Genomic DNA, 15,128 nt, shown 5'->3' with positions numbered 1-15,128 from the left:
TTCTGGTGTCCAGTATTTCAGCTTCCTCCATAATGTTTGTTCTCGCGTTATTTCAGTTTCCTACAACAGCTGCGGCACAAGATGTGGCTCTCAGAAGACCTGGGTTCAGGCACCAGCTCCAACACTTACTGGATGGTGACACTTGGATAAATTAACTTCTCCAAATCTATAGTTTTCCATCTAAAAAATGGGAATATGCATAATTACCCTAGGAATTTTTTAAGAATTTAATCAGCAGGGCTAGTGGGGCCCAGTGGTTGAGCGTCAGCCTATGAACGAGGAGGTCATGGTTTAATTCCCGGTCAGGGCACATGCCCAGGTTATGGGTTCCATCCCCAGAGTGGGGGATGCAGGAGGCAGCCAGTCAATGATCCTCTCTTATCATTGATGTTTCTCTCTCTCTCTCTCCCTCTCCCTTCCTCTCTGAAATCAATAAAAATATATACTTAAGAAAAAGAGAAACTCTAACCAGACAATGAACAGAAGAGTATTTGTTTGGGAAGTTTTAAAGTCTTGGTCAAATGCAAGGTGGGTTGGTCCTTTTCCACTTTGCCACGTCTTCATTTTAGAGGAACTGATTTGAGAGCGCCCCTCTGCCAAGCCAGATCTTCCTCCCAAACTGACAGATGTATGTCCCTGCATCCCCAGTGACTGTGAATTAGGAAGCAAGACATGACACCAGGAGGGAGTCTAAAAATTTACCGTGGAACCCACATTTCAAACTTGCAACCTCACCCACCACCCTCACTTCTCAATTGCTTTTTGAAAATGGCTGAGCTCTTGGGAAATGCAAGGACCCACTCAACTGCCAGAGCTTCCCGTTCACTCCCATGGGAGCAGGTACTTTCCATTTCCCTCGTGACGCCTTCCCAGACCCATCTGGGGAGACGTGTGATCGGCGCCTGAGGAATCCTGTGCCATCTGTCCCCTGCCTTATCTCTTTGGATAATAAAATCCAAAACAAAGCAAAACATCAGCACCAGGAGGAAACTTTTTGTTTGAAATCCCAGAAACATGATATTGAGCAAAAGAGGCTAGGCACAAAAGAGTACAAATTGTATAACCCCACGTATATTAAATTGTAGGACAGACAAAACTAATCTATAGTGATAAAAATCAGAACAGTGAGTTTGGGAGAGGAGAGATTGACTGAAGGAAGGCACAAGGAAACTTATTTGTCTGGTGCTTTTTTCTTCCTCTTTTTTTCTTTTTATCCCCCTCTTGATTGAATTTATTGGGGTGACACCGGTTAACAAAATTATGCAGCTTTTAGCTGCACAGTTCCACCACACATCTTCTGTACCCTGTATTGTGTGGTCATCATCTCTAGTCAAGTCTCCTTGCATCACTATTTACCCACCCCCCCACCCCCCAATCCTCGCCTCCCCTCTCCCCTCCACCTCCTCCCTCTTCTTCCCCCAGAAATCACCACACTGTTGTCTGAGGAAACTTTTGAGCTAAGGCCTTACCTCATTATTCGCTGGTTTCACAAGTATTCACCTACCAAAAGTGAACTTTAGACTTCAAATATATGAACAGTTTATTATAAGTCAGTTATGCCTCAACAAACCTGTAGCCTCTTTAAAGAGTTGCATCCACTAAAAGAAACAGACAAGCTTGAGGACCAGTCAGAGAACCAGTTGGCCCACCCGCGTGGAGCGGCCTTGCCTGGTGTTCAAAGCCCGTTCTGTCCTGTAGGTGTGAGACTCCTGGTTAGTTCCATCTCAAGCACGCTCTTGAGCTCCCACTCCGCAGCAGGCATTCCCGCCAGTCTCAGAAATCCAAAAGGAAGAAGAACTGCTCCCTGTCACCCAGGGGCTCAAGATCTTTCTGCTGTAACCCCTAAGGGGAGAGGATCAGACCTGGAATAGAGCCTCATTTAAAGAAGCACGGATGGGCAGAAGGAGGTAAGTTAAAGGGAAAAGAACGCCATGTGTTTCTCATGTCCCTCAAAGGGCATCGAACAATATGCAGTTCATAACCTGCAACCAGACATACTTTTTTCTTCTTCTTTCCCCCACCCCTCACTCTGACCTCCCACACTCTCAGGAGCATCTCAGACATCCCCTTTTCACCCCAAAATGCTTCCTCCTCTACCCACAACTAGATCAGCTCTGACTCCCTCTCCTCCCATTTATTAATATGTTTTTGGTACTCTTTGTTATTTTACTGATTTTGACAAGACTTCCCTCTACCTCTCCTTTTAGAAAAAAGCATTCTGTCCTCTTCCTATGGTCTTGCATGACAAAAAGTCTAGGAACTGGTTCAAACGGGATAAGAGTGAGCATCAGGATAGCTGAACACAGGGAGAGTGCTGGCAATGACCAGATTCCCATCCTGTGGTTCAACAATGAATGTGAGGTCCTGCAATGTTCATCTGTTATGTGTTTACTATATATTGATACGGAGGTGAGCCAAATAGACATCCTTTCTACCTTTGTGTAATTTACCTTTGTGGACACACCCACCTAGCAAGATTCAACTCATCACTAAAGCCCGTGGTTGGCAAACTGTGGCTCGAGAGCCACATGCAGCTCTTTGGCCCCTTGAGTGTGGCTCTTCTACAAAATACCATGGCCTGGGCAAGTCTATTTTGAAGAAGTGGTGTTAGAAGAAGTTTAAGTTTAAAAAATTTGGCTCTCAAATGAAATTTCAATCGTTGTACTGTTGATATTTGGCTCTGTGGACTAATGAGTTTGCCGACCAATGACCTAGGCTCACTTCTGTTTTTATGATAGTCACCATTTTAAGAAATATATTTTTTATTGATTTCAGAGAGGAAGGGAGAGGGAGAGAGAGGTAGAAACACCGATGACGAGAGAGAATTGTTGATCGGCTGGCTGCCTCCTACACGCCCCACACTGGGGATCCAGCCCACAACCTAAGCACATATCCTGACTGGGAATCAAATTGTGACCTCCTGGGCCTCCTGGTTCATAGGTGGATGCTCACCCACTGAGCCACACCATTTAATGCGCATGCATAACTACCTTCAAACTCCAATCTTGTTTTAGATGGGATGTCTTCCGCTATCTGTGGTGAAGGAGTGAAACCAGCACACCTGCCCCCAGCTGGTAGAGAGTGAAGACTCCAGTGCAGCTTGGAGAAGCGGCTCAGACGGAGTGTACGCAGGCCAGTCAGCTCCCGTGGGTGGAGCCGGTTCATGGAGTCACGGAGTGGTGCCAGCCTGTTTCCTTTGAATGCGCACTGAACATTTTCTGGCCAGTTGCACAACCTGCAATGGTATCTGTGGTTGGTGTGGCCTTCGAACGGGAACAGTGATCCCTGTGCCCCCCGCCCCCCACCAAAGCCATTCAGAGGTCATTCAGATGTCTATTCAAGGTGTGGCACCAGCAAATAGGAGACTGTGCAAAGATGTTCAGAGACACATTTTATTAAACAATGCTCATTGTGCATGTATTATATGCTCAGGCACTGTTATAGATGCTGGAAATTAACAGCGAATGGAACGATTTCAATGGAGAGGTGGGGTGGGAGTGGAGGGTGGGGGGTCAGAGCTGGTTTGGAGGGCGTTTAAGAGAAAGGAGAAAGGGAGAAACTGAAGTTAGAAGATTGTAGATTGCTGCTGCAAACCGGAGGAAGGAAAAGTGGAGAAGGGTGGCCTGAGGGCTCTGAGTACATTTTTATGAGAAAATAACATTGTTTGTCTGATCATGGGAATGACCCTAGAGAGGGAATAGAAACTGATACTTCAAATAGGTTTTTTTAAATTTAATTTTAATTCTTTATTGCTGAAAGTATTACGTATGTCTCATTGTCAACTAGTTTTGATGACTAGGACTGGTTAAAGGTGATGGGGAAGAAAACCTTTTTTTCCTCCATGCACTTAGATTCAGTCAGTGATTGGGGTGTGAGAATTAAATTGACAAAAACAGATTAACAGGAAAAAGGACCAACTTTAATTCACATACATCCAGGAAGCACACAAGAAAATGTGACTCAAAGGATAGTTCAACTTTGGGGCTTATCTACCATCTTAATAAAAGAGAAGGGAAAGGAGAGAAAGGGCACTTATATGGAAACAAATGACTTTTGCCTTGGCCAGGTGGTTTAGCTGGTTAGAGCATTATCTCATACACCAAAAAGTTGTGGGTTCAATTCCCAGTCAGGGCACCTACTTGGGTTTAGGGTTCAATCCTCAATCGATGTTTCACTCTCACATCCATGTCTCTCTTTCTCTCTGTTATCCTCCCCCCAACCCCCCCCCCAAAAAAAAACCCACATATCCTCGGGTGAGGATTTAAAAAAATAAAGAAAAACAAATGACTTTTAGGAAAGATAAATGAACCCTTAGGAGAATAAATAGGAGGTAATATTTTTGTGACAATATCTGCTTATGTGATCTCAGGGACTTTATCTTCAGTGATTAAAGTTGTAAAAGCCTTAGGAGGGGAGTTGAGACAGTTGAATTCTTTTGGAAGGCTCTGCTTTTCGACAGATAAGGGGAGTTCAGAGAAAAACCTCTTCCTGCAACAGTTGATTTTCAAAATCATTTGTATGCTGTGGCGGCATATTCTGCATTTTAGAGTCTCTGGCAGAATGACTATTTAAAAAAGCTCAGTTCCACAGACAGTCATGAGAAAAATAACCCTTGGTGCCGTAGCTCCAGACTGCATGATTTCATTGATCAGTGAGACAGAGAGAGACTTAATATCTTACAAGGCTTAATAAGAGAGAAATGACAATAAAAAGCATTTAACATGTATAGAGGACAGGAATTATTTTAAGCTCTTTCCAGGGCAAGTGTAAACTCACCTCTTAAGAGATAGGTGCTAATATTGTCACAGTGGGTGAAGCGTCAGCCAGCTCACTGAAGGGTCGTGGGTTTGATTCCCCATCAAGGGCATGTACCTGGGTTGCAGGTTCAATTCCCAGCCCCGGTCAGGGTTTGTGAAGGAGGTAACCAATCAATGTTTCTCTCTCACATTGATGTTTCTGGGTGTGTGTGTCTCTTTCTCTTTCTCGCCCTCCCTTCCTCCCTCCCTTCCACTCTCTCTCTAAAACAAAACAAAACAAAAAACAATCCATGGAAAAATATCCTCAGGTGAGGATTAACAAAAATAACAATGATAAGCCTGTGAAGAACAAAGGGGCACCGAGACACACAAAGAAGTGACCGGGATGTGCAAGATCACCGGACTGACCACCAGCAGAGCAGGTTCACCCTGGCATCTTGACTCACAGCCCATGCCCGAAACCATTCACTGCATGGTCTGCCCTCATGACTAGTGTCCTTGTCATTCTTCATGCCAACCCTATGCCTTCACCACAGGAACTCTCCCAAGTTAGTCCTCTCTCTCCCCTCTGATCCCCCCAGCTTAGGAGTTTTCTGGTGAGGAACTAAAGCTGCTGCTGACACAAGGTAAATATTGAAAGAGTCGAAGGGAAGCCAGCCTTCCATCCAGTGGTGTGAAAATGACCTGTGGCCATTGAATACCCAGCTTCCTTGGGCAGCTCGAGGAAGGAACAAACAAGCAAAGCAAATATTTCAACGTGTCCGAGTCACCGCCTATTTGCTGGCAGCTTTTGTCCTTTTCTCTGATAGAATGCACAATGTACCTCCTAGCACTTGGACTCAGCAACGATGGTGTAAAGGAACGGAAACGCCAATGCCAGATACTTGGTTAGGCCACAGCTATGCCCACTGCAACTTTGGAGCCTGGGCAGCAAGGACACATCAGCGAAGAATAACGTCTTTGTGCAAGCGAAGAACCGGAACCAGAAGTAGGCATTTATGATGGTAGGGCTGGAGGGTTCTTTTCTTATTCATGACAATCGAATTGGTGGCTAGAATATGGCAAAGAGAGGTGGTGTCTTGGACATTGTCAAAGCTGAATAGCGACAAATGGCAACTTGGCTGTAGGGTGCTTATTGCTTTTCCGAAGCAATTTCTTAAACACAGACTAGCAAATTCACTGTCACTGACGCAGGTGTCTTAAATGCAACAAAATCACAGGTATGAAGAGTAAGATGGTAGAAGGACTTGAGCCGGATACACTTACTTTTATACCATAGGTGAGAGCGAAATGTTGCCAATAAAATCTTTCCTTGTAGGGAGTTAGATGTCTGACCATGAAGACAAAGATACCTTTGTAACAATTTCTGTTGGGCTTGGCCCCAGAAAGATAACCAGCAGGGCCAGGGGGCATCCCTGAGGGGTGGCCAAGTTTGTCTCCAGTTTCCTCTCCCAAACCAGGAGCCCACTCTCCTGTTAGCCATCAAGTTGTTCTTGTCCTGTGCCTCACTTAAAATATATATATTCATTGATTTCAGAGAGGAAGGGAGAGGGAGAGAGAGATAGAAACATCAATGATGCTAGAGAATCATTTATTGGCTGCCCCTTGCACACCCCGCACTGGGGATCAAGCCCACAACCTGGGCATGTGCCCAGACAGAGAATAGAACCGTGACCACCTGGTTCATAGGGCGAGGCTCAACCACGGAGCCACGCCAGCCAGGCTGCTCTCACTTAAAAAAAATAATAATAATTTGAGAGAGAGACTAGTTTCTGGAAAGGCCTCCAGGGGGTACATTCCAGATGTCTTGTCTCTGCTGATAACCTTCTGCTGCTTTTTCTGCACAGATTGGAGCAGTAACAGTAGACAAGGCCTCTGTTTATTGGGAACGGTCAGTGTCAGGTTGTTATGACAGTTGCTGCTCCTTTGTCCATTGTCTGAGAGAGTCTATAAACGCAGGCATGTGGCCGCTGCTCCTGCTCTCCGTCACTCCAGGCCCCTGGGCGGGGGCTGTGCTCAGGGAAGGGGCCTCGTGGCCTGCTTCGGCTCACAGGACACGGACAGACAGCACCACGCTAGGATCCTCACGCTCACCCTCCCGAGGGTTTCTATGAGCCGCTCAGTGGCACTTGCTAGAGACAGATCTGGACTCTGAAAAATACGCAGGAATTCCATGTCTAGTTTGTGATTTTGCACTCGAGTAAGGAACTGACATTTCTGTCACCCCCTCACAGCGCATCTGGATCACCCAGGTATTAATAGCGAGGGGAAAGGTTTGGGAGTCGATGGATCTGGATGCCATTTCCAGTGGCAATCTATGACCTCGGAGGGTTATTTAACCTCTGTGAGCCTCAGTTTCCTCTTCTGTAAAATGGGGGTGATAATGTAGATCCCCACAAAGCCCCCAAGCCCAGGACCTAGCAGTTAGCAGGTGCTTAATTCATGTGAATGAGGTAAACTCCTCATTTAAGATGCGTATATAAGGAATGGAAGAAAGAAAGGGTCACATAGGAAGAATAAAAAGAAGAGACGGAGGAGAAAGCAAAGACCAGCAGGAGTAAGAGTAATAAGTCAACAGAAAGTCCTTTGTCACGGACAAAGTCTTCACTGCTCTGTGCTTAGCTGGGTACATGTTCCAGGGCCTCTCTTCTCCCCCCTGCGGTTCGACCTCTGGCCGTTTCGTTCCTCATTAGCACCTTTCCCGGGAAGAAGAAGAAGAGAGAAGCTAAAGCTCCACTCAGGCGATGTCTGCTGTTAGCAAGTCTTGTCGAGTTGGAAGAAGAAAGGATGTGGTCGCAGTAAAGGCTGGAAATGGTGTGTACATTTCCATTATCGTTCACTCCCTCTCTTTTCTCTTTACTCACATCTCTCCCCGGAGAAGTCTGGTCCTGCATCGTTACTCCCTCGCCTTTCATTCATTTCTAACCCTTGTCAATTGCATTCTATTCCACCTCCCTCCCAACCCAGCAGCCTCCTGAGCTTTCCTTTTCCAAGGTCATCTCTCGGTGGTGGCCAAATTGTATTGTGTGGCAGTGGCATGGCTGATCTTAAAACTTGCTATGCCTGTAGCTAGCTCTTCCTAGCCTTTGAGTATACTACCCCGTTTTCCTTAAAATAAGACAGTGTCTTATATTAATTTTTTCTCCCAAAGTTGTGCTACGTCTTATTTTCAGGGGATGTCTTATCTTTCCATGCGCTAGGTCTTATTTTCGAAGGATGTCTTATTTTCAGGGAAACACGGTAGTTGCTCACCAAACTCCACTGCCCCTTCTTCCTTGTGGTCCTATTCTGGAGGCAATGTGTCCAGCAAAAATACCATATTCCCAGCCTCCTTTGCAGCTAGAAGTGTCCCATGAGACATAAGCGACTTATGCATAGGGAAGGCCACCCACCAAGTCTTCTGGTGGCTGACACAGAACCCTGACCGTAGCTTTCCTTTCCTTCCAGCCTTGGGAGATCACTAAGGAAACATTTCTCGAGGACTTACAATAGTTCAGTTGCGGTGAGGTTCTCCCTCTTCCCTAACATGGCGTGCAATGAATGTCCTGGGGAATGGTGGCTCTAGCTCCGCCTCTGGGGGTCCCCTAGAAGGGGAGTGGAAAATCCATTTGAGAGAAGAGGGTTACACTGTGAAGCATTGGGAAGGACTCTAAGTTGTCCTGACTGATGATGGGGGGACATACCCAGAGATGAAGAGCTGCAGGGGGTAGAGGAGGGAGGCCCAGAAGGAGAAGAGACCCACCCTCAGTACTAGCAAAAGTCAGGCTGGGCTGAAGCCGGTTTGGCACAGTGGATAGAGCATCGGCCTGAGGACTGAGGGGTCTCAGGTTCGATTCCGGTCAAGGGCATGTACCTTGGTTGCGGGCACATCCCCAGTGGGGGGTGTGCAGGAGGCAGCCGATCAATATTTCTCTCTCATCGATGTTTCTAACTCTCTATCCCTCTCCCTTCCTCTCTGTAAAAGATCAATAAAATATATTTTTTAAAAGTCAGGCTGGAAGGGGGACCCCCTTAGCTACCGCAGGAAGGAAACGCCCAGTTTTCTGCTTGTGCCCAGAGAGCCGAAGAAAGTCTAGGAGGGCAGGAGGCTCAGCAGAGGCCCCCAGACAACCAGTCCACCTGAAACCTAAGGAGGGACAAGACCCTGGCTCAGGAGCAGGGGGACAGGAGTGGAGTGGGGGCAGCATATATGTTTGTGCAGCATGTACAAGAGCCAGTAGGAAAGGACCAGTGAGTTGTGTGAAGGTCACTGGGGAAGGCTCACTCTCTGAATGGGGCCCCTGGGCTCTTGTGAGTCACTGTGGCACAATACACACCCCTTGCTGGTTTTGTTTGCTGGGTGACACGTCTTCCTGATACTCGTGGCCACTGTACTGGCTGGTCCAGAAGCTGGTGCCAGATTGCTTAGTCATCCCCTGGGCAGACTGTTTTAGACATGTAATACCTCTCCAAGATAAGCCGCCATGTAGCTAGAAAGTTCATAGGCGTCAGGTGAATCCCCGTGGCGTTGAGCTCATGCAACTTCCCTTTGGAGCCTCTGTTTTCTCAACTGTAAGATGGCAATAATCAAGCACACCTGTCATCTCTGTTGTGAGGACCAACCGAGGCCACGTACCTAAAGCAGTGCCTCTGAAACTTCAGTCACCAGGAGTGTGTTAATGTTGTTGAATTGTATGAAATTGAAAATCCTTCCCATCTCCAGAGTTCCTGGATTTTATTTTTAACTAGAGGCCCGGTGCATGAAATTCATGCACTGGGGGGGGGGGGGGGGGTCCCTCAGCCTGGCCTGTGCCCTCTCACAGTCCAGGAGCCCTTGGGGGATGTCTGACTGCTGTAGAGGTGGAAGAGGCTCCCGCCACTGCTGCTGCACTCACCAGCCATGAGCCCAGCTTCTGGCTGAGCAGTGCTCCCCCTGTGGGAGCACACTGACTAAGAGGGGGCAGCCCTGTATTGAGCGTCTTCCACCGTTCAATAGATTTACATATTAGCCTTTTATTATATAGGATACTGCATTTTTCCATTGATTTTTTATTTTTTATTTATTTATTTTTTTTAAGAATGAAAGAGATTGAGTTATGGGGAGAGGGAGAGGAAGAGAGAGAGAAACATGGATGTGAGACAGATACATTCATCTGTTGCCTGCCTCACGTGCCCTTACCTGGGCTAGGGATCGAAACTGCAACCTAGGTACATGCCCTTGACCTGGAATCAAACCTGAAATCCTTTGGTGTACAGGCTGACACTCTAACCACTGAGGCAACCAGCCAGGACCAGAGCTTCTGATTTAATAAGTCCACGTGGGACCTAAGAATGTGAATTTTGGACAAATTCCTGGGTGATGCTCCCCCTGGCCCCAGGATCACACTTTGAGAACCATTTCCGTAAAGCATTCTGGTTCTTCCTGGATTTCATGGGTTCCTTTCCTCCCACCTGCTGATGCCGTTGACACCTCTAACATCAGGCTTAGATTTTTGAGTAGTTTCTTTGCACAGATACTGCTCATGATTGCTCCATACTTCAGATGTCACCCAGTGTGCAGCAAGACAGCCATCTACAATCTCTATGGGCTTTCTAGAGATAATAGTATAATAGTAGTAGCCAAGCTAATATTGTTGTGGAGTGATCAAGTGAACGACCACTCACTGGAGCCCAGACCAAATTAAAATTTAGGGAGCCTTTATTAACTAACCAGCTGGCTGGCCAGTAGACCAGGCGACTGCTCTGCCATTCTCCATGCAGGGAGTCCAGAAAGCAGCTCCAACCCTTTGGGCAAGACCACCTTTTAAGCACATTAACCACATCCTGTTTTTGCACAGCAAGCAACCCAAAACAAAACAGTTTTTTCCCAAGCAACATCAGGATCATGCCACTGACGACCATGTTGTTCACAGGGTCATCCTGTTCTTCAGAAAGCTGACAGTGTTCTATGAAAGAAGGCCTCTATGCTGGGAAGGGGTCATGAGACCCTATCTCAAGGCCTGGCCTGGTGTCAGCACTGACAATTCTATCTGGGGCCTACTCCACGGCCTCAGTAGTGCTCAAAAATTCCCACTCTCCAACAATATCTGTGTAAAGTTTTCCCAAGCATAATTTCATTTGATCTTCCCCAAAACCTCATTTTGTAAACGAGGACATTGAGGTTGAGAGAAGGTAAAGGACTTGGTCACACTCACACAGCTGACAAGCGACCGAGCCTGGGCTCAAACCCCAGGGTAGGACCCCTTAGCTGGTGTTCTCTCCATCCAATTCAGCTGACTTCCCTTTCGTGGCTGCTGTTCTGATAACCTGGTGGGGAAGTGCCCCCTCGCGCCCCTGCCACCATGATCACACATCGTTAATAAGGTGCCGGGTTCACAGCAAAGTCCTCACGTTGAATGACTTTCTCATTGACAGCCCCCAGGAGCAGCCACATATCTCAGGGGCAATCGTTCTTTGAATCGTCCTGGAGGCACGGCCCGTATCCAGGGATAAGTCAAGCAGCTCTTTGCACGAGAAATGCTGCCCTGTCTTGGACTTCCCTCTTCAACCAGGGTGATCCCTGCCCTCTAGGACTACGTGGGAGGCGGTGTGTCAGGATGAAAATGTTTAGAACCAGGTTCAATCAATAAGAATGCTGGAAAGCACATTCTTATTGTGCTTTCCTGTTTTTGCACAGCAAGCAACCCAAGACAAAACAGTTTTTCCCAAGCAACATCAGGATCATGCCATTGATGATGGAAACTACATGCTATGGAGGGAGAAAGGGAGCCAGCCACCTCCCAGAAACGGGAAGTTCCTGGGGCTGGAAACGGAGCTCATGGCTTCATTTGCAGTAGGATTTGGAGCCAGAGAGGGACTCTTATGCGGATGCAATCAGGGCATTCGGGTTTTGCTGTGAGCAGCACTGTAGGGATGCCAGGCTGGGGGAAAGAGGACAGCCGAGGGAGCCAGACAAACCTGGCCACCAGTCTGGGCGCCTCCACTTCCCGGCAACCCTGGGCGCATCCCCAGCCTCTGACAGCGCCCACCTCTGGGCCTGTGGTGGGAATGAAATGGGATAATGCATCCGGAGTGCCTTAGCGGGATGTGCACACGCTTAGCCCTTGGTGGTGGTGGTATTGTGGTTTTCCTACCTTCCTTTCTGAGATGAGTCTTAGGGGCCCTGTCTCCCTTTAGGGAAGGTGAACGGGCCGCCTGCTCCTTCTCCCCGACACCTGGAGAACAGGTGCGAGCAGGTGCGGCCAAGGGTGGGCTTCCATCGCTCAGTTTGGGCTGCTTACAAGCAGAGCCAGCGACAGGGACTTGGAGGTGAGCCGGGGAGTGAGCCTGAGGTAGGAAGCTCCGGGTGAGGGTGTGTTACTGAGCTGCTTACAGCTCAGGTGCAGGGGCTCGCTCTTGCTGGGGGCTGTCTGAGGAACAACGCAGAGTGAAGCTCCTGCTTGTCCCTTAAAAATGACAGGTTAGTCAGGCCAGTGTGGCTCAGTGGTTGAGCATCCACTTATGAACCAGGAGGTCAAAGTTCCATTCTCAGTCAGAGCGTATGCCTGGGTTGTGATTCGGTCCCCAGTGGGGGGCATGCAGGAGGCAGCTGATGGATGATTCTCTTTCATCATTGATGTTTCCACCTCTCTCTTCCTCTCCCTCCCTGTCAGACATCAATGAAATCTTTTTTAAAAAAAAAAGAATTAGCAAGGCAGACGTTTCTGATCATTTTATACTATAGCCACTGATGAATGCAAAGGAGGGAGCCCGACTTCATATAATGGACATGATCGTTTGTAGGCATGATTTGGCCTTTCTTAAACAGCAAAATGAAACAGGCACAACCGGTGATTTGGGAAAAGTGCTTTGGGGTATGCCCACCCCTGTGGGGGTGGGAGCAGATTGGAGGCCACCTTAGATAGTGCTGGGAGCAGGAAGGGGTTGGAATAGAAATAACTGTTTTCAATAGAAATAACTTTTGGGAGCAGGAAGGGGTTGGGATAGAAATAACTGTTTTCAACACGCCTGAGATGGTGGCAGATTAGCCCGGAAATCTTTTAAAAATGGTCCCGAGCTCCCTGCAGAGAGTCTGATTCACTGCATGTGGAGAGGACCACGGGGATGTTTTGGATGAGCCTTTGGGAACCAGGATGCACACCTGGGTTAAGAGCTGCTGGACTGGATGAGAGCTAACATCCTCCCCCCCCCCCCACCACACACACACACACACACACACACACACACTACCCCCAACACCAGGTCTCTTTGACTCAACTCCAACTCAGTCATCAAAGGGACGAGGTGCGCACCAACGCGGGCTCTACAGACTGTCAACGTCTCCGGAAAGCAGAGGTCGGTGGCAGGTGGTGTGTTTGGTAATGACTCAGGCGCGGGAGAGAAACATTAGAACGGTGAGTGCTCCAGCCCATTAACATCCGGAAGCCCTGCCAGGATCGGGAATTAGTAATAAAAGTCACTCCCATGTCTGCGGAAGTAACAGGCCCCAGCTCCTGGGCCTCTGACCTTGCCCTCTAGCTGACCGTCTGGCCCGTCCCCATCCCTCCCTCCAGCACTCCCTGATCCCCTCACCTGTCCCCAGGACCTGCGTGTGGACTGGGGGTGGAAGGAGAGGGGAGAGACTCGGCAGAGAAGCAAGCGAGAGCCTGATGACCACTCTCTGGATGTAGTAATCACGGGCATCACCCAGGGGTTTTATGAAAATGCAGATTCTCTTTCCATGTGGGGCATGGCCAAGGGACGGGAGAGGATGCATTCCTAACAAGCTCCCTGGTCATTAGTGATCCCTGGAGCTGCTGGTGACCGGCCCCATCCCCACCCCCACCCCAACTCAGAGGACCAGCCTGTGAAACAAATGTGAGGGGGTTCAGAGGGCAGGTTCCAGAATCAGAAGGCCTGAGTCTGGATCTGGGCTGTCTGTCATCCCAGCTGCACGGTCTTGGGTGGGATTCTTACCCGGGGAGCCTCCATTTCTGCATCCGAGAAGCGGGAAGATGCTTGTGTCCCAGAGTTGTGAGGATGAGAGAAGTCCATGTATGGAAAGCATCTCGCACAGGGCCTGGCACGTGGGAAGAACTGTGCACCAAGATTAAACAGACAGGAAAAAACAAACAAACAAAAAAAACCCCACCAGGAACTGCTCAGGGAGCCAGAGCTGGGAGGAGGGCACCAGAGCCGAGCCGGGCTCTGGGAGTGTCTGTTCTGTCGCTGTGTCCCCACCCCACGAATTCGCTCGTCGTGGAAACCTCTGCTGCTTTGTCATCTGCACTTCCTCTGAGGCTTGTTCTGAGAGTGCTGGGCGAAGCCTACATGGAGGGAACCCCTCGAGTTTGTTTCCCTTGAATGTGGAGGCACCGGATGTGCTCAGCACCCGTGCCTTGAAATGCGTTAGATCAGCCGTCCCTGAATTGCCATCCCGTTGCTTTAGTCCAAGGACAGAGAAGCTGGTAATGAGCCCAGCCCTGGTGTGTGATTCAGGTAGGAGCATTCTTTTCTTTCCCCCTCGAGACTTCATGGACACCCCGGGCGAGGTAGCAAAACTTGTCTGTTACTTTTTGGTTCCTTTATTTATTTTTTTAAAATATATTTTTATTTATTTTAGAGAGGAAGGGAGAGAGAGAGATAGAAACATCGATGATGAGAAAGAATCATTAATCATCTGCCTCCTGCATGCCTCCTCTTCCCCTCCACCTCCCAGGGCTTGAGCCTGCAACACAGGCATGTGCCCTTGACCAGAATTAAACCCGGAACCCTTCAGTCTGCAGGCCAGCACTTTATCCACTGAGCCAAACCAGCTAGGGCACTTCTTGGTCCCTTTATTCTAGCAGCTTCCTTCTCATTTGTTATCTTTGATCTAGACTTAAGCTAGGAAATCATATAATCAAGCTTGTTACAATTATGTGTGGAGTACCCTCAGGATATAGATGAACAGTCAGCTGTTCAATATCACTATTAGGACAGAACTTTCTAGTGGGTTATGGAAGAAGCTTAGGCTGTGGAATCAGAGAAACTTCGTAATAAAATGTAAATTCTGCCTGGCCGGTGTGGCTCAATGGTTGGGCGTGAACCCATGAACCAAGAGGTCATGGTCTGATTCCCGTAAATACTGGTTCTATAGAGGTAACATAGGAGATCAATTTCATTAACTTTCCAACTTTTTACCTTTTAGGGAAATGATGGATTGATCAAAAGCCATCTCTTCCCTGCTGACTGGGAAGTATTTTACGGGTGAGTACACACAAGTCAATGATGTTTTCTCCACTGGATGTCTGTGGGCGGCGGACTGTGGATTGGAGGTGGCTATCCACACTCACATCTAAAAGTATATGTGCTCATAAATTGCTAAGCAGACACAACTCTAATTGAATATTTTCTGTTCAAATGACACATTCT

The sequence above is a fragment of the Pipistrellus kuhlii genome, unplaced genomic scaffold (genome assembly GCF_014108245.1).
Source record: "Pipistrellus kuhlii isolate mPipKuh1 unplaced genomic scaffold, mPipKuh1.p scaffold_m20_p_22, whole genome shotgun sequence".
Taxonomy (NCBI): Eukaryota; Metazoa; Chordata; class Mammalia; order Chiroptera; family Vespertilionidae; genus Pipistrellus; species Pipistrellus kuhlii.
Note: the sequence above shows the minus strand (reverse complement) of the source record.